This window comes from Chiloscyllium plagiosum, chromosome 12 (genome assembly GCF_004010195.1).
Source record: "Chiloscyllium plagiosum isolate BGI_BamShark_2017 chromosome 12, ASM401019v2, whole genome shotgun sequence".
Classification (NCBI taxonomy): Eukaryota; Metazoa; Chordata; class Chondrichthyes; order Orectolobiformes; family Hemiscylliidae; genus Chiloscyllium; species Chiloscyllium plagiosum.
This window is the reverse complement of record NC_057721.1, coordinates 24,791,772-24,812,093: the sequence shown is the minus strand read 5'-3', so window position 1 is coordinate 24,812,093 and position 20,322 is coordinate 24,791,772. Positions and strand designations below refer to the sequence as shown.

General features: G+C 41.0%; 1 protein-coding gene across 5 annotated transcripts in view; it reads right to left on the bottom strand.

The window, feature by feature from the left end:
• The window catches only part of dmd (dystrophin), a 2,012,228-nt gene that overhangs the window by 224,988 nt on the left and 1,766,918 nt on the right, over positions 1-20,322 (bottom strand). The gene's annotated exons all lie outside the window — the stretch shown is intronic.

Sequence of the window (20,322 nt, the reverse complement as noted above, 5' to 3'; positions counted from 1 at the left end):
GAACTGGTCCTCCTGGGAGCAGATGCGGCGGAGACGAAGGAATTGGGAATATGGGATGGCGTTTTAACAGGTGGCAGGGTGGTAGGAGGTGTAGTCTAGGTAGCTGTCGGTCGGTTTATAGTAAATATCCATGTTGATTTGGTCGCCCGAGATAGAAATGGAGAGGTCTAGGAAGGAGAGGGAGGAGTCTGAGCCAGTCCAGGTAAATTTGAGGTCGGGGTGGAAGGTGTTGGTAAAGTGGATGAACTGTTCAACCTCCTCGTGGTAGCACGAGGCAGCGCCGATACAGCCATTGATGTAGCGGAGGAAAAGGAGGGAGGTGGTGCCAGTGTAGCTGCGAAAGATGGACTGTTCCACATATCCTACGAAGAGGCAGGCATAGCTGGGGCACATGCGGGTGCCCATGGCTACTCCTTTGGTTTGGTGGAAGTGGGAGGATTGGAAAGAGAAGTTGTTCAGAGTGAGGACCAGTTCAGTCAGTTGAAGGAGGGTGTCATTGGAAGGGAACTGGTTGGTACGGCGGGAAAGGAAGAAGTGGAGGACTTTGAGTCCTTCGTGATGGGGATGGAGGTGTACAGGGACTGGATGTCCATGGTGAAAATAAGGTGTTGGTGACCGGGGAAGCGAAAATCATGGAGGAGGTGGAGGGCGTGGGTGGTGTCCCCAACGTAGGTGGGGAGTTCTTGGACTAAGGGGGACAGGACCGTGTCGAGGTATGCAGAGATGAGTTCGATGGGGCAGGAGCAGGCTGAGACAATGGGTCGGTCGGGGCAGTCAGGTTTGTGGATTTTGGGCAGGAGGTAGAAACGGGTGGTGCGGGGTTGTGGGCCTATGAGGTTGATCCACAGCTGACTGATTGCATTCTTAACCACATTTCCACTCAGGCTTGTAGGAAGAAAGTTTGTTTTTAAACACATTTGAATGTTATTCCTTGTCAAAATCTTCTTAGTGACAGAATCATTGTTCAATTCCATGCTCCAAACTTGTAACTATCCCTCCCACAAACTACCTGCATGAATGCTGCCTCTCCCACAGCCATGAAATGACCCATCCCATCAAAGTCAAGCGATTTTTCTGTGACTGTAACATTCATTGCATTATCAATTATACACCATCCTGAACCCCTATAAAGCTTTTAAAATGCTAACCACACATTTACCCTTTAACTCTCTACTCTCTGGTGAAACTACATAGGATTGTTCTCATTTGGTTTCACTTTTACATTCTTGACTGCAGTCACAGAATTGCCAGAATTGATTTTTATAACTATCGTCAACCCATTACCTTAGAAATCCCCTTCATCTCTTCCTTTTCCGGTCTTGCAAACTGCTTTGAGTGATATTATCCAAAAGAATGGGGCAGCAGCTTTTGCCTCAATGCTCATGACACATAGCACTACTTTTCTCAATCTTACTTGATTCTCTGACAACTGCTCACTTTCCAGTTTTAACCCCACACAACCGATGACTTCTGTGATCTTATTTTTCCATCATTTGTCAGAGATAAGGGTAATTTCCTCCAGATCTTGGAAAGTCTTATGTCATAACTTTCAGTCTCTGTAATGAATGTTACCCCAGATCCAGTTCATTTAAAACCCCTCTCTCCCCACCAGGATCCATTCATGCCTCTATTCTTGGGACCACATCAGATCCCTTATTATTGACCATTCAATTCAGGGAAACAGCTGCTTTCTCTTCACCCTGTCCATGCCCTCAATCCTATTTACCTCCACCAGTCTTCTCTCAACTTTCTCTACTCCAAAGAAAAAGGAACAAGCTTACCCAACTTTTCTTGAAAGCTAAAATGTTCCATCCTCGACAACATTCTGGTTAATCTTCTCTGCATCCCCTCCAGCAAGACCACATCCTTCCTAGAATGCAGAGACCTGAACTGCACACAGTATTCTGGATGTGGCTTAAACAAAGTCCTACATAGTTCTGAGACAACCTCCCTGTTCTTACAATCTATGTCTTTCCTGACTGTGTCCCATATGCTTTCTTAACTCCCTGATAACCTGCTCTACCACCTCAGGAATCTGTGGGCAAGCACTCCAAGATCCCTCTGTCCTTCTGAGCTTTCTTGTGTTCTGTCATTCAACTGTACTCCTTTGTCTTGTCACCTCTTCCAAAGTGCATCACCTCACACTTATTATGGTTAAATGAGATATGTTCCATTTCCAAGAGATTTGTCCACCTGACCAACCCATTTATATCCTCATGTAACCTAAGACCTTATTCCTCACTGTCAACTCCCGGCTAATCTTCACATTACTTGCAAACTTACTTATTAACCCTCCCCAGATTCACATCTACATTGTTTATATATACCATAAACAATAAGCGGGTCAGCACCAATGCCTGTGGTGTGCCACTCAACATTGGCCTCCACTCACCCAAACAGCTTTCTACCATCACCCTCTGTTTCCTTAATTTTGGATCCACCTTGCCAAGTTAACCTTTATCTGTATCTTTATTACATAGGGGAACCTTGTCAAAGTATTTGCTGAAATACAACGTCAACTACACAACTCTCATCTGAATACTTGATCACTTCTTTGAAAAATTCAATCAGATTTGTTAGGCATAACTTCTCTCTCACAACGCCATGCTGACTATTGTTGATCAAACCTTATTTGCTAAATGGAAATTAATTCAGCCTTTAGAATTTTCTCTAATAATATCCTTACCACTCACTCACTGTTCTGCAATTCCTTGGTTTACCCTTTTTGCACAGTGGAAGCACATTGGCTGTCTTCTAGCCTTCTGGCACCTCCCTTGAGGGCAGTGAGGAATTAAAATTGGGGTCAGGACGCCCGCGATTTCCTCTCTCATCCCCCAGAGCAGCCTGGGATTCAACTCATCCAGATCTTGGGATTTGTCCACTTTTAAACTCACTAACCCTTCAATACCTCCTCACTCCCAACATCAATCTGCTCAGAAACCTCAAAGAATCTCACAAGAACCTATTGTTCAATTTCAGCAGCTACCTTGTCTGATTTTATGTCAACCAGGAAGGTCTCAGATTTATCGCTTGGATTGTGCTGTTAACCCAAACCAAACCAATAAGTTTGCTTCAATCAGCCTCAAGACAGTAATGAAGAAAATGACAAAGCAACACTACTGCTTCTGACAACGAACCAATAACCCTCAATAAATAGGATGCCAATCCAGAACTTTGAGCTGAAATCTGATTTAACTGCAGAAACAGCACATGTGAAGAATGGCTGTTTCGGTGGAACAGCAATGGGCTCATGGTCAACTCTAGGAATACCTCACGCCCGATGACCAGGTTTATTCCTGCAATGAGGAGGGAGTAGTGCTCCCATTCACCCAATCAATGAACTCATTGAACGATGCTCGCCCAAACATGCTGGTCTTCCAGTGCAAAGTGGTAACTTCGACCAAGTATTACACTCTAGCGCATTCCAAGGTCCAGCACTATGTGCTGAGGAATGCACTAAAGCTTGGGGCAGCTGCCGCCAAGGCACAGTGGAGAAATACCACCATCTAAACTCTTTGTTCCAAAGTATCATGCAGGTCTGTTCATTGCCAAGCTCTCTCCTTGCTTCTCTGTACTGGAAAATTGAAAATATGTAACATTTAGCTGTGAAATAGATACCTGAGTTGGCTGCTGTTTTGACAACAATTCAAATTTACCCAATCAGTTTAAATTATGCCTCAGGATACCAAAACCCAATCGAGTTTTACTTTATTGTTTTTGCCAACCTTGAACCAATGAGACAATCTGATGCTTGGGCAATAAAAAAAGCAGGCATTTTAAAAGTCAGACAGAGAGTAACTGTCATTGACAGAGAGTAACTGCCCTTGACAGAGTAACTGCCATTAAGAAAGACTGCTGTTCAAAAACATTCTCTATCAAAGGTATCTTTCTCATATGAAAAATATTTGCAGTAAAAGAAAGACAACAACCCAGGGAGATCTTGAGCCGAAAGAAGGCAGACACTAACGACAACAGCCGCAATATGGTTTTGCAAGTAAGTTGATGTCATTTTAATCCTGGTGTTTATTGGAACAGTACATCGCTATAGAGTTGTAGGCAGAATACAAACAGTTAAGAGAAAGCAGGGGCTTAGCGCTGTGAATAGTTGTGGTTTAATGTTCACTTTTAGAGTTAAGGAATAAATTGATATTATTTTTCTTTAAACAGTGGAATTTGGGAATTCTCTGTCACTCATACTTTAACAGATTACGAGGTGAGGTGAACTTTTCTGGGTGTTTAGTTTAATTCGCAGGAGGGTTCACCGCCGTATCAAAACAGTTTGAGGGGCTTGGGTCCGTGATTTGGACGGGTTTAGACAAATCCAGTCTGAAATTTGGACAGATTCGAACAGATTTTGGATACGATAGATCCCAGCAGATTTTATTTAATAAATATTTAATAAATAACTAAAATATTGAGAAGAAGATTTTGATTTTTTTTACAGAAATATAAAATTACTACAAAATAATAGAACAATCTTGCAATATACCAACAATAACAGTAAACGAATTACTACTTTACTCCATAAACAATTTAGGAGAAAAACAAAATCTATACAAACTACACTTCAATAAATAACTAAAGCAAAACAAAAAAAAATAAATTAAACTGAGCTGAACTAAGGCAAATTAAATTAAATTACATTAAATTACAACACTCAGCACAATCCCACCAAAGCTCCCCACCACTGGGAGCATCAGTTGGCATACCCGTATTTGTTCAGAATTCTTTCTCCCAGGGGCCCTGGGCCACCAGACACAGCCCTCATGGCCACACAGAAGGCCCTAACCAATATAGCTGATAAGTCCGCTTCTATATGGTTCAAAAACAGCTGTCATATCCTATAAAAAAATTCAGTTTTCTAGTGCACCATACTTGTAAGGAAGTCCAGGGGGATGTGCTCCATAACTAACTTAGGCCACCCCAAGAGTCCTGGGGGATATTCTGACACCCAGTTCATCAGAATGTTCTTCCTTGCACAAAATGAAAGAATACTGAATAATATTTTCCCATGCGCGTCCGAAGAGGGGAGATTCGGCGCATCCAAGTGGACGGACACTGGATCTACCTTGACCTCGATTCCCAAGACCTCATCCAAAACACTCACTATAGCACCCCAATACCCACAAAGCTTGTGGCAAAACCATAAGCAATAAGTAAGAGCACCAACATCTATTTTACATTTGGAGCACACTGGGGACGCTTCTATCTTAAATTTCGCAAGCTGCTCCGGTGCCAAATAAACCCTGTGGAGTACTTTCAATTGCATAGCCTACATCCTATTGCAAGTTGAAATCTTCCTTATGTTCTCCCAAGTATCCTCCCAATCCTCTAGTGAGATGTTCACCCCTAATTCCTGAACCCAAATTCCACACAGCCGTTCGATGTCCTTTGAGACACTACCGCCTAATAAATGATAGAGGGTGCTAACTGAAAGAGTGTCCGTGGACCGAAGCGCACTCCTCCCCATATCCAACTTAGATGGGACTAACCATTAATGTAGTCTTTTTCTGCATAAAGTCCCTAATCTGAATGTAATGAAAGAGGTCCCGCCTAGATAGCTCATATTTCTGGCTCAGCTGCTCGAAAGACATCATAACCTCCTTGTCAAATAAGTCTCCCAAAAAGGAAACACCTCTGGACTCCCAGAGCCTAAATCCGGAATCCATCGATCCCAGCCGGAATTCTCCCAATCCTACTATGGGATTAAAGGAGAGGTTTTTTTTTTGTAAATTTTGTCACATCATTCTCCATGCTTTAACTGTGTTAAGGATAAATTGGATTTCTGCAATGGTCCATAACAGTCCTCATTTTGTCCATGAACAACAGATTAATGTGGGGACATTTTGCTTGGGAGGCTTCGATGTCTAGCCAAACTGACCGCGGGTCAAGGCAAGTGCAAGCAGCCACACAGAATAGTAGGGAACTTAGTTAGTATTTCTTAACATCTGGAAAATCCACATCCCACCCCACCATCCCCTGCAGAAGCTGCAATTTGGCAAATTTAATAAGAGGCCACTTGTGACGCCAGATAAAAGAGCTGAGTCAACTGTTAAGCCTCCATAGCGTCTGATTAGGCATCACCAAAGGAAGCATTCGCATGGGATATAATAAACAAGGAAGAACATTCATTTTAACCAGAGCTATTCTACCCAACCAGGACATCGGAAGATCCTGTCAGTGCCGAAGGTCCTGTCTTATCTTCTCTGGCAACTGCAAAAAGTTAGCTTTATATAATTGATCAAAGGCTGGCATGATAAAAATGCCTAAGTACGGGAAACCTCCCTGTGACCACCTGAAAGGGAATCGGGCTCCACCCCCAAGATCGGGTACTCTAATAAGACCCGCGACAAACATGGCCTCCAGTTTCATAAAATTGATTTTCTATCCTGAGAAAGAGCCAAATAAATGAATCACTTGTATTAATGAGGGCACAGATATTGTCAGGTTAGTTAGAAAGAGAAGAACATCATCTGCGTAAAGGATGATCTTACGCCTTCCTGACCCTACCTCTGGGACAGTTATATTGGGTCCCTCCGGATGGCCTCTGCCAACGGCTCAATCACTAATGTGAATAGTAACAGTGAAAGGGGACACCCTTGTTGGCTGCCTCTGCCAATGCTAAACTTGTCAGACCTTATACCATTAGTGAGAACCACTGCTTTAGGATCACTATAACACTGCCACTCACCTGGCCACCTGGCATCTCCACACATCCACCAACCCCAGCTCCCTGTTCAGGTCCACCAGCTACCTGGATTATCGGGAAATACCTGCAAAACCCCTCGGCATCCTGTCCACCTCGGGATCCATAAGTCGGTTAAAGTCTCCCCCTATAATTGTATGACATGCCCCAAGGACCATCAAACCTGGATAACGCAATTGAACGTTTGAGGGTGTGTGCCAGTGGGCAATATATATTCAAAATCCTATATTTCTCACCATATATTAAAGTTTTAAGGATCAGAGCCCGCCTACATTCGTCCTTAATTTGCCCTAACAATTGAAATGGAAGGTTTTTCTGAATGAGTATAGCTACTCCTCTACTTTTCAAACTAAAGGATGAAGAAAACACCCGGTCGAAACCTCCCTGCTGTAACTTTAAGTGCTCCTTATCGGTTAGATCTGTTTCTTGCAGCAAGGCTACATCAACCCTTTCCTTTCTAAGGCATGAAAGTATCTTTTTCCCTTAATCAGTGAATGACTCCCCTTAACATTCCAGGCGCACCATTTAAACGAGTGGTTTGCCATAGCCATCCGAAGCAGCCTGTGACCCGCCGGGAGGAAGAAACCCATTTATAGCACGCTGAGTGAAAGCAGTAAACAGTTTGCATAAACTACCAAATCAAAACTTCTAACAACTACTTCTACAGTGAACCAACATAAAACACAACTAAAAGGAGAATTTCCTCCTTGCCCACAGGGAACACTCATACTACTCACTGGCAATGCAGAGCCCGCGGGGGCTAAGCTGCGACGAGTAGGAGGACCACTGCGGTGAGCACTGAAGCCTAGGGCGTGGGCCCAGGTGGAGCTGCCGCAGGTGCAGATCTTGGTGGTTGTAGCAAATATTCAAATGAGAACTTTGGAGGTCAAAGTGGAGAAGGGTGCCATGTGAACAGCAGTTGAACACGGGGCAGTCGGTCCTAAGAGATAGGCAACTGCCGTTCCGAAGGGACGGGTGATGCCCTCCGTTGCCCTCAGCCGATCAAAAGGGAGTCGGATTCAGATCCCCGAATCCGGAGTGGCGGAGATGGGCGCCTCACTGAGTCCAGTGCGGTAACGCAAATGATCCCGGAGAAGCCGGCGGGAGCCCTGGGGAGAGATCTCTTTTCTTTGTGAAGGGCAGGGCACCCTGGAATGGGTTCTACCCGAGAGAGGGGCCCGTGCTTTGGAAAGCATCGCGGTTCCGGCGGCATCCGGTGAGCTCTTGCTGGCCCTTGAAAATCCGGGGGAGATGGTATAAATCTCAGGCCGGGCCGTAACCATATCTGCAGCAGGTCTCCAAGGTGAACAGCCTCTGGCATGTTAGAACAATGTAGGTAAGGGAAGTCAGCAAGTCAGATCCGTAACTTCAGGATAAGGATTGGCTCTAAGGGCCTCTCCACAGCTCCTTTTGCCTGAAGCCGCGCCCCAAGTCCAGACAAAACAAAGTTACGAAAAAGTTACACGCGTCTTACAACAAGAAGATTAAAAGTGGGTGTTCAACCCATCCCATCCAAATTTTGACCCTAGGCAATCCTGGTAAAAAGAAATGTAACCCACCACCTCCCCCCAAACTCTTGCCCGAAACATCGACTTTCCTGCTCCTAGGCTGCTGCCTGACCTGCTGTACTTTTCCAGCACCACACTCTCGAATTAGTCAGGAAAGTCAAGTTAACAGGATGGAGATGAAGACAAACTGTAGTGATATTTACAAATTTGTTAAAACATTGCCACATTTTGATGAGAACGAATTCGAAGCCTTCTTTATTTCATTTTAAGAATTGGCTAGGCAGGTGGAGTGGATAGAGAACTTGTGGGTAATGCTATTCAGACTAAGCTGGTAGGCAGAGCTAGTGAGGTATTTCCTGCGCTGTGACATGAGGAGTCAAGAGAGTATGCAAATGTCAAACAGGCTATCGTAAGTGTTTATGAATTGCTACCAGAAGCAGATAGACAGCAGTTCAGAAACATAAAGAAGGAATCAGGTCAGACTTATGTTGAGTTTGAAAGAATTAAACATAATAATTTTGACAGATAGGTGCAGGCCTTAAAAAGAGATAAAACTTATGAGGCTCTAAGAAAGATTATTCTGCTGGAGGAGTTTTAAAACTCACTTCCAGAGATGGTAAGAATTCATGTGGAGGAAAAGAAAGTTCAAGAAGTGAGAAGAGCAGCAGATTTAGCAGATGACTACATATTGGTGCATAAGACAAGCTTCCGGCCAGAAATTTGTCCTGTGAGGGATAGAAATTGGGAGAGGGGGAGATCCTATACTTCCAAACAAAGAGTAGAGCACATTGATAATTGTTTACCACCGGTTAAAAAAGAAGCCCAAGAGGTGAAAGACCTCAGGTGTTTTCACTGAAATGGAGTGGGACACAGAAAATTATAGTGCCAATGGTTTAAGAAAGGCACTGGGAAAAGGTGTTGTCACTGCCAGAAAGTGCACAGTACTGGTCGTTAAAGAAAGGCACTGTGGGAAAAAATGTGGTAAAAGAGATTAAGCCAGTGGCATTATGGAATTAGTAAAGGAAACCCCAAGAAAGGTTCAGGAGCTGCAGGACAATGCACTGCCTAGGCCGGCACTGGGTATGGAGTTAGTGCCTGATCTCTATAAAGACTTTGCAACTATGGGTAAAGTTTACTCAGAAAGAACAGGGGGAGAAGGGAAAGGAGTTGTAATTTTGAGAGATAATTAGGATCTAATCAGTCTCCAACAGTAAGAGATGAACGTATTTGCACTCTTTCTGATCTGTGACCTGAGAGAGAGGTAATTTGTGGGATAGATGGACAGAAATTTAGCATTCCCTATGGAAGATCAGACTAGAGTGCCAAAAAGACTGGGAAAGTAACAGTGGGAGTGATTGACAGTGTCAGTTGCAGGAATACAGTTTGTTCTTGAAAATGATTTAGCAGAATCCAAGGTGGGAGTGACACCCTTGTTGTGGAGAAGCCCAAGGAAGACCAAGAAACTGAGGAACTGAGGAACAGAAATATCGTGGTATTTTCCCAGACTGTGTAGTAGCAAGATCCCCCAGTAACGTGTCACAGCATGAAGTGAAAAGTAAAGAGAAAGACAAAGCAGTTGAGGTTCAGTTAGCGGACATCATGTTTGATGTAATGGTGCAGGAAAAACCTGAACAGGCAGAGGGTTAGGCAGAAGTGTTTAGTTCTGAAAGACTAATGGATTTAGAATTGAAAGATGAGACAATAAAAGATTGATCTGTTGATTCATATTCAAAAAAGGAGTCAGAATGTATTTCTAAGGGTTATTATATAAAGATAAAATTCAAAAACAAAAATGGAGACCATAGTAGGTTAGTGCAGAGGAGAAATGGGCAGAAGTGCACCAGATTGTGTTGCTGGTAGCATACAGACACAAATTGTCATGTGTAGCACACAAACTACCTGTGGGAGGTCACCGAGGTGTGAGGAAGATTCAGGTTAAGGTACAAAAGCATTTCTGAAGACCTGGAATGCATAAGGATGTGGTTAACTTTTGACGTACATGTCATATGTGCCAAAGGGTAGGTAAACTGCTTGCAACACCTTTGTTGCCAATTCCCACCATCAAAGAACCTTTAACGTGGGTTATGATTGATTCTGTAGATCCCCTTCCTAAAAGTGGGAACCAGTACTTGCTAACTATAATGGATGTGTCTACTAGATTTCCGGAGGCAATTCCATTACAGAGTATTAAGGCAAAAAGGGTGGTCGAGGAGTTAATAGCTTTCTTCACGCAGTATGGGCTACCCAAAGAGATTCAGTCAGACCAAGGGTCTAATTTTACTGCTGGGCTATTTAAGGAAGTCATTGGTAGCTTAGGTATGTAGCACTTTAAATCAAGTGCGTATCGTTCTGAATCTCAGGTAGCTTTAGAAAGGTGGCATCAAACCCTGAAGGACATGTTGGGAGCATACTGTCAGAATTAGCCAATGTTTGTGATAAAGGTATCCCATTCATATTGTTTGCCATTAGAGATGCCCCAAATGAATCTATTCAGTTTACTCCCTTTGAGTTAATACTTGGACATGAAACCCTTGAATTTAATTAAAGATAAATTGATAGAACAGAAGTTGGAGATTTCGCACTTGGATCTGAGGTGAGGGAGAGACTAAATTGGCTAGGTGAGTTAACTAAACAGCATCTGAAGAGGGTACAGCATAGATTAAAGCAGGCAGCAGATACAACTCTGAAATTCGGATGTTTTCCTATGGGGAGAATGTATTAGTATTGTTACCAGTGGTCAGAGATCCCTGCAAAGCCAGGTTTAATGGTGTGTATCAAACTGAGAAAAAATTAGGTCAGGCAAACTATCTGGTAAAGATGCAAGCTAGAATAAAACTGTATCGGGTATGTCATTTGAATATGTTGATAGAGTGAGGGAATTGGAGATCCAGGTGTTAGTTACTGACCTGCAGAGTGAGTTATTAAATCCAGATGTTGTGGAATTTGATGTGCCTCAAAATATGTTAAACAATGAGGAAGTCCTTGAGGAGTGGGATAGGTTAACAAACTATCTGTCTCAGGATCAAAGAACGCAGCTGAAAGGTTTGTTGTAGTGGTATGAGGACATATGCAGGAATAAGATGGGGAGGATTAATGCTACTGTGCATGTGGTAGAAGTAGGAAGTGTTGTTCCAATAAAACAACACACCTACCAACTTAATCCTTTCAAAGCCACACAGGCCCAGAAGGAAGTGGATGTGATGCTTAACAAAGATATCATTGAATTGAGTCAGAATAAGTGGAATTTGCCAATCATGTTAGTTGATGGAACTCAACGATTTTGTGCGGACTATTAGAAGGTCAATGCCATAACAAAATTGGACTCATACTCAACACCAAGATTGCAGAACTGTATAGAGAAAGTGGTACAAGCCAGTTACATAACAAAATTGGACTTACTGCATAGTTATTGGCAGAGAAAGCGAAAGAAGTTTCTGCTTTTGCAACCTCAAATGGGTTATACCAATTCAAAGTGATGCCTTTTGGAATGAAGAATGCACCAGCCACATTCAAAGACTCATGAACAGAGTTGTGGCTGGGTTTACAAACAGTCTATCTGGATGATGTAGTGATCTTAAGTGAATCTTGGAAAGATCACATGGTTGAGTTGGCAGAGCTGTTTGAATGATTACTGGTAATGAACTTTAAAAAACTGAATTTAAAAAAGGCAGAGGTGACATTCTTGGGACATAACATCAGTCATGGAAGATTGATCTCAAGGAATGAAAAGATGAAGGCCATCGAGGAATTTCCATGACCAACCTCAAAGAAAGAAGTACTTCAATTTTTGCAACTAAGCAGATTCTACCAGAAGTTTATTCCAAACTTCAGGAGCATGTGTAACCGCTTACAGATTTACTGAAGAACACAAAATTTTGATGGACAGAAAAATGCCAGGAGGCATTTCACAATTTCAAAGCAGTATTAACCACCACACCAGTTTTAGCTGCACCAAATTTTTTGAAACTCTTCAAAGTTGCAATTGATGTTAGTGATATAGGAGTTGGAGCTGTACTGCTACAGGATGATGATGATGGAATTGATTGTCCAATTGGCTACTTTTCAAAGAAGCTCAACACTTAACAGAGAAAATACTCTACCATCAAAAAGGAATTATTGATTTTGCTACTGGCCGTACAACATTTTAATGTTTATGTGATGAGCAATGTGTCGGAGACAGTTGTGTGCACTGATCACAATCCTCTTACATTCTTGGAATGATTTAAAGACAAGAATATGAGACTATTTCATTGGCGTCTTATGTTACAGACTTTTAATTTACAAATTGTACATGTTGCAGGTCGTAAAAATGTAACTGTAGATGTGTTATCATGGATTTAAAGGATAAAGTACAGATCAGATTGAACAGATACCAATGTTATATATATGTGCAGAAATTAATATGAACTTAGATTAATGTCCTATGTATTTCATTGCAATAGGATTAAGAATTAGAAAAAAGATTGAATATGATGGTTCAGTTTTTCTTATGGGGCGAGGTGGGTTATCAAGTTGAAGACATGTACTGTACCTTTAAGAGAGAGTGAATGCTGTTCTGAACTGACAGCTGGATTGCATCTCTGATGACTAGCTAGCAGTCTCAGAATGTACTGGAGAATTGAATATATGTAACATTTGGCTGTGAAATAGATACCTGAGTTGGCTGCTGTTTTGACAACAATTTGAATTTAACCAATCAGCTTAAATTATGCCCCAGGATAATAAAACCCAATCGCATTTTAATTTATTGTTTTTGCCAACCTTGAACCAATGAGACAATCTGATGTTTGGGCTAAAAAAGAAACAAGCATTTTGAAAGTCATACAGCGATTATCCGTGGGTTAACAATATTTTTCATATGAATAAGGTACCTTTGATAGAGAGTGTTTTTGAACAGCAGTCTTTCTTGGTGGCAGTTACAATGTCAATGACAGTTACTCTCTGTCTGACTTTCAAAATGCCTGTTTGTTTGAAAAGACAAACACATCTGTTGAAGAAACCAACTGAGAGAGAAGGCTGCTCACTGCTTCATGAATCCTCTCATCAGCTAGTTTAGCAATTCTGCAATGGAGCTATCAGGGCAGGTTGTTTTCCAAACTAAACCTATCAACAAAAAAACATCAAATGGCAATCAATAAGCCTTTAAAATGTATATTAGTGTTTTGTCTGTAATTCAAAACCATCAAGCTACATAGCTTTCTTCTTGATTCAGCAATTAAAGTAGACCATTTAATAAGTAAGCTCGAGTAAAAGGTCAAAAGAAGTTGACATCTTTATTAATAGCCCTTGAATATTCCTCTATTTCTGACTCCTAATAGCAGAAAGAATGGCATTACCATTATCTGATGTTGCCGGTTTTTTGAACAAGATGGATCTTTATGTCAATACTTTTGCTTTCTGAATAGTGTTTTTGTCACTCATAAAGACTTATTCTGTTGACACAAGCTGAAAGCAGTTGCTCGGTCCACATATGAACTTCTCCCCTATCAGACATCAATAATCATCAGGGAATGGGCGCTGGACCGCAATGGTTATTGGCAGCTTTAATATTGCTCAATCAAAAAAAAGACTACAATTTGAAAGCGGTTCATGTATTGTTTGGTTTGCAATTCTACAATATACCTCAAGAAGGAATTATTCTCAGGCAAATGATTAAAAAGCAATGGAGGCTGAGGTTGGGTTGAATTCCTGGCTTTCATTAATTCAGCAGTCAAGATATGGAAATTAAGTAGCTAAATTTATGTTGCAATAAGTGATGCAAGACCAGCTCAGCGAGGCTGACTCATACAACTTCAGCTTTGCATGGGCTGCTGTAATAATTCTTTCGTTGGCTTTTCAACCCTGAAATTCTAATGGTTACTGAGGGGAATAGATACATGCACATATTCATATGTGCATGCGAAAGGAGAGATTTTGCAAAACTCCCTGTGTCTAAGTATAGACAGAATTATATGACTTAATATCCTCAGCTAACTGGCACCATTATCATAGAAATACTATGAGTGAAACAATACTAGTAACACATTAGTAGGAATAATAACAGTTACCAGTAGCAATTCGGATGCTTCTTGATACTACACTTATATTCTGCATATATGGCTTCTCTCCTTATGCAGTTTCAGATTCCGTCCATGTGACTCTGATGAGGAAGGCAATTAACAACTGAACAATACAACCTAGAGAATCAAGTACTACAAAAGACTGTGTTAGGTTTGCTGATCTCATGTTGGACAGGAGTCATGTACACGCGGTCTCTGAAGCCCTGAGTTGGGAGTGATGAAAATCAGTCAGGAATCCCAATATAATTGCTATTCAACAATAACCACAGCTGGAGGTGTGGTGACATGAAACATTCAGTCGGATAAAAGTGAATTAGCCAGAATGTATCATGTGTTTGAATAACTGATGGTATCAACTGAGTAAGTGCAAGACGGTGAAAGGCATCCATGTGATAATGTCAGGTAATTGGTGAACAAAGAAAGCAAAAATCAACACTTCCCATAACTAAGGACTGCCCCTCTTACAACTGTACATCTGCTGCACATTTTATTCCAAAGATATATAGCTAAAAAGTATTCCATTTGTTGCAAGCATTGGAATTCACATTTGCTGTTCAAAAACCTGATTGCAAGTGAAAACTGTGTGCCAAATAAATCTTAATATAATCAATATATGAACAAGCGAATACAATTTTCCCTTTTATAGGTAAAACATGTGGGCTATTTTCCCTGCAGCATCAGAGGCTGAGGGGTGACCTTCTAGAGATTTATAAAATTATGAGGGGCATAGAACATAGAACAGTACAGCACAGAAAAGGCCCTTCAGCCCACGATGTTGTGCCGACCACTGATCCTCATGTATGCACCCTCACATTTCTGTGACCATATGCATGTCCAGTAGTCTCTCAAATGTCCCCAATGACCTTGCTTCTACAACTGCTGCTGGCAATGCATTCCATGCTCTCACAACTCTCTGTGTAAAGAACCCGCTTCTGACATCCCCTCTATACTTTCCTCCAACCAGCTTAAAACTATGACCCCTCGTGTTAGTCATTTCTGCCCTGGGAAATAGGGTAAACAGACAAGATCTTTTCCCTGGGGTGGGGGATCCAAAACTAGAGGGCATAGGTTTAAGGTGAGACAGGAAAGGTTGAAAAGGGACCTACGGGACAACATTTTCATGCAGAGAGTGATGAGCATATGGAATAAGCTGTCAGAGGAAGCAGTGGAGCCTGGTACAATTACAACATTTAAAAGGCATCTGGATAGGTGTGTGAATAGAAAGAGTGTAGAGGGACATGGATCAAATGCTACCAAATGGGAGTATATTTATTTAGGATACCTGGTCGGCATGGACAAGTTGGACTGAAAGGGCCGACTTCCATGTTGTACATCTCCATAACTCTTTTTTTTTCCAATTTAGAGCAATTCTGACCACTGAGGCATGGATTAAAGTATTATGGGACTTAATGCCACGAGAAAATTGGCGTATTCATTAGACTGGACAAGATTAGTTGGGGAAAAATCCTGCCTGTGCCACTCACATTTAAAACCACAGTCAACTCTGCAAACGTCTCTGCAAACCCCCCTCCACAACCTGTCAACGATTCCCCCATCTGGATCTGGATTTCTGCAAACTTGCACCTAATCTGATTTCACCTCCAAAGGAAGATCGATGCCCTTCAAACATCAAACAGTACATTTTAAACTGTCTGTCTTTCTGATCCATGCAGACACGTATTTGGAGGAACGTTGCTGTGATTTCATAAACAAGCTCTGCACATCAGTGGAAAACCTACCGACCTCGACAAATAAAAATTCTTATTAGGTATCAGGATAGAAATAAAATCTATAAATGTGCTATGTTCACTTGGAATAAAATGAAAGCTCAGTCTGTGTCCACAAGCCGAAAATACGTGTTTGTGTTTTTACAGTGGAGCTATGTTATTTATTAGTAGGCAAGCTAGGTTAAAACATTTAAAGATAAAATAAATGAAATGAAATGTGTGAGTAAGCAGTCTCGCAATGATTATATGCTTGACAGACTGACAGGTGCCTGGAAGAAAGCATAATCCTCAATGCAACTCTAAATCTTATTACAATAGAGTAGTCAGTTTATTGGATTTATTTAAATGAGAGACTGATATCATCTGGCCAAAGAAATGGAATCATCTCTGGATGCTGTAGAATGTCTGATACCATATCATCAGTTTGCTGGAAGACAAGGTTTACTTTTATTAGTTTAGAAAAGAAAAAAATATAGAGATGTGAAAACCCCTTATCAAAACTGTGCATGGTATGAGAACTTCATTGAAATCAGGAATACCTATTTCATGTCATCAATACAGAATTAGTTGACAATTTATTTCATGGACATTGCGCAGTAAAGGTAAATGAATATGTTGAGAAATTGAAGATGATGTTTGATTGTTCAAACTCAATGTCAACATTTATCAGTCCTTGGTTGCTCCCTTGGATTCTCAATGTGGTTTTAAATGTGGCTGTGGGTCACATCGACCAGGACGAGTGCAGTTTTGACTCTTGCTCTGTACTGAGTCAGCCAACCCTAACCTCATATTAGAACAGTCAAAGTTCCCAAGAGAACCCCAAGCCATGAGTCTAAGGAGAGGGTAAGGATTATGGAAAGTGGGGGCAACAAACAGCTAGGAGTTCTGCTCCTCACCATTCTCAATGGGGTCTGGATAATGATTGGCTATAATTCTCATTGGAGAAAGTGAGGATTACAGATGCTGGAGATCATAGTCAGGAGTGTGGTGTTGGGAAAGCACAGCAGATCAGGTAGCATCTGAGGAGCAGGATAATTGATGTTTCGGGCATCAGCCCTTCCTGATGGAGAGTCAATTCACCTGCTCCTTGGATACTGCCTGACCTGTTCTTTTCCAGCACCACACTCCTGACTCTGATTCTCATTGTCGCGTTACTTGCTGGCACTATGTCCAAGCTCATGCTGAGAATGGTAAGTTGGGTCAAATGCTGCAAGTAGACATGAATCAGTTTGCTCAGGACATGATAAAAATTGAACAAGCAACCACTTTAGACCACATTCCCACAGTATGCCAGTACAGTGACAATTTGCCTTCCAATACCAGGCAGAAGATTATTCACCAGACAGTTTTCCACATTTAAATAAAGAGGAGGGTACACAGAAATTATTAGATATGCAATCTATACAAAAACAAATAAATTAGTAGCAAGAGCAGGCTGTAGAGTTCCTTAAGTCTGCTCTACCATTGGATAAGGGCCACAATCCTACTTTCTTGCCTATCTCCTATACCCAATGATTCCCTTGTCAATCAAGAAGTTACCTTGAGTAAATTCAATGAACTTGCCCCCATCTGCTCTCTGGGGAAAGAGAACTCCAAAGACAAATGGCCTCTGAGGGAAATGTGTTCTCATAATCTCACTTTGAAATGGATGAATACTTAAATTTAAATTGTATCCTTTTGTCTCATATCTCAATGTAAGGAAAACATCTTTTCAACATTCACCCCGTCAAGTCCCCTCAGGACCTTCTATGTTTCAATAAGATCACATCTCCTTTTTCCAAACCCAAAATTGATATGCACCCAACCTATTTAACTTTTCCTCATAAGATGAATTCTTCTTCCCAAGAATCATTTGAGAGAACCCTTTCTGAACTTTCTGTGATGAATTTATATCCTTTCTTAAGTTAGGGAGCGAAAAGGTAGTTGAAATGTAGTCTCACCAATGCCCTGTGTAATTATAGCAAACCTTCCCAACTTATATTTTAAATTCCATTTCAGAAAGCAAGAACGTTTCTTACTGGCCTCTTAATCACTTTTTGTACCTGCATGCTAACTCTTTGTGATTCATGTACAACAATATCCTGATCACCTGAACTGTAGAGTTTCATAATTTCTCCCCATTTAAAAAATAAGCTGCTTTTCATTTTTTTTCTCCCTGGACAGGTTTACAGTTCCACATACTATACATCATCTATAAATTATTTTCCTACTCAAACTATGGCCCATTTCAGATGATTTACATCACCTTCACAACAGATTGTCCAATATCTGTGTCATCAACAAATTTGGCAACTATACATTCAGTTCCTTCACCTAAAATATTGATATAGATTGTAAATTGTTGAAGCCTTGATATACATCATTAGTTACTCAACAAGCCAGTAGATCACCAATCTGAAAATGACCCATTTATCCCTTCTCCCAGTTTCCAATTCACTATCAATCCTCTATCCAACCCAATATATTATCCCCTACACCATCAGTTCTTATTTTTTGTTCTTTGTTCTTTACTATGGCATCTTATTCATTTACTTTTGGAAATCTAAGTATTTGGAACTCTCGTACCCCTTGATATGTGTTAGTTGTTTCTTCTTCCAAAAATACAAAGAAATTAATGAAACATAATTTCCCTTTCACAAAATCAAGTTGACTCCACCTGATGACATTAACATTTCCAAAGTGCTCTGCTAACCTCCTTAAGAACGGATTCGAGCATTTTCGCTGTGACAAATGTTATTATGGGTCACACCTAAATTCTTGTTATCTTTACTTTTAATAAAAAGTAAGGCAACTATGTGTAAAATGCCTTGGGGGATTTTCACATTGTGGTAGATGTAGACACAGCAATACCATCTCAGGAAATCATACAGACAGGCTCACAGTTTGTTTAGTGAAAGCTATTCCTAATTGTCTCAGGAACTGAATGTCTGCAGTGACAAATGAGACCCTGTTACTACTTACCTGATTGCAGATATTTTAATCTGTGCCTTTTTTTTGCTGTTTATCTTGTGCACGATAATATATTTGTCAGTTAATCTATTGCTGTGCCTCAAGAATCTACATATTCATGTAAGAGCATGCGCGAGTGCAAATTTCTTGACAAGAATCAAGGTTAATGCTGATGATCCTTGCGGAGTTGTAGAGGACAAACAAATATCATTGTCGACATAAATCTGGAAATGTGGAATATGCAAAAAAAAATTGACTGCCCTTTGACAGCATCCAAGATATAATGTACATCACCATTTAGAAGATGTGTTGATTTATATAAATAACATTAAAGAGTCATTAATATTGAAGGTTAATGAGGCTCATCAACTTCACTCAAGCTTTAGGCAAGAATTCTACCCTCTGACACACTAAATGAGTTACTTTCACAGGTGATTAAAGTTTGCAGTTTCAAATCTGTGCTGTTTAAAGTTATGATATGCAGAACGAAAGGAAAAGAAAGCGGCACCATCGGAAGATTATTCCATACTTGAATGTCAAAACCAACTCGATCATGTTGAGAATGCACCATGCCATTAAGTCTTTGATAAGTAATCAAAAAAGGGCTCCTGTCTGGAAACTAAGCTTTCAGTCCTAGCACATTTTAAAATGTTTTGTTTTTCAGCTATCACACAAATGTTAAAGGTTTTCACTTCCCAAGCAAGAGCTCAGAATTAAAAGTACATTTTAAAGGAATCAACGTATTAAAGAGTCAAAGGGACCTGACACAGAATCAATGGATGGTTATGGTAAATAATTCCAATGTCATGTTAGTGCATTCCTGAAATATGATCCTTTAGCATTTCAGTGCTGACACTGTGAGAATGCTGAGCAGAGATTTATGAGTACTGTATGAGGAACACAATGCCACTTACTACACAGTACTATATTGTTTTCCAGCCAACAACTATACTATTGAGTGATTTCCAGTGGGAGAGAGGGCAGCAGAGTGAGTCCTAAATCCAACAGTCAGTGCACAGTCATTGCACATTAACTTCCCACAAAGACAGGAGAATCCATCATTAGTTTTCCCAAAGCAGGCTCTCCATCTTGTGAAAAGAATTTCACTAAAAAGTTACATTTCCGGCTATAAACATTTCCCCCTGTGTAATGGCAGGACAAAGATTTTCTCAATGTTAGCACACCACCAGCTTACACGGCAGTTTGGAGATATTAGACATCAACATACTGCAACAGTCATGATTTGGAGATGCCGGTGTTGGACTGGGGTGTACAAAGTTAAAAATCATACAACACCAGGTTATAATCCAACAGGTTCACTTGGAAGCACTAGCTTTCGGAGCGCTGCTCCTTCATCAGGTTGTTGTTGCTGA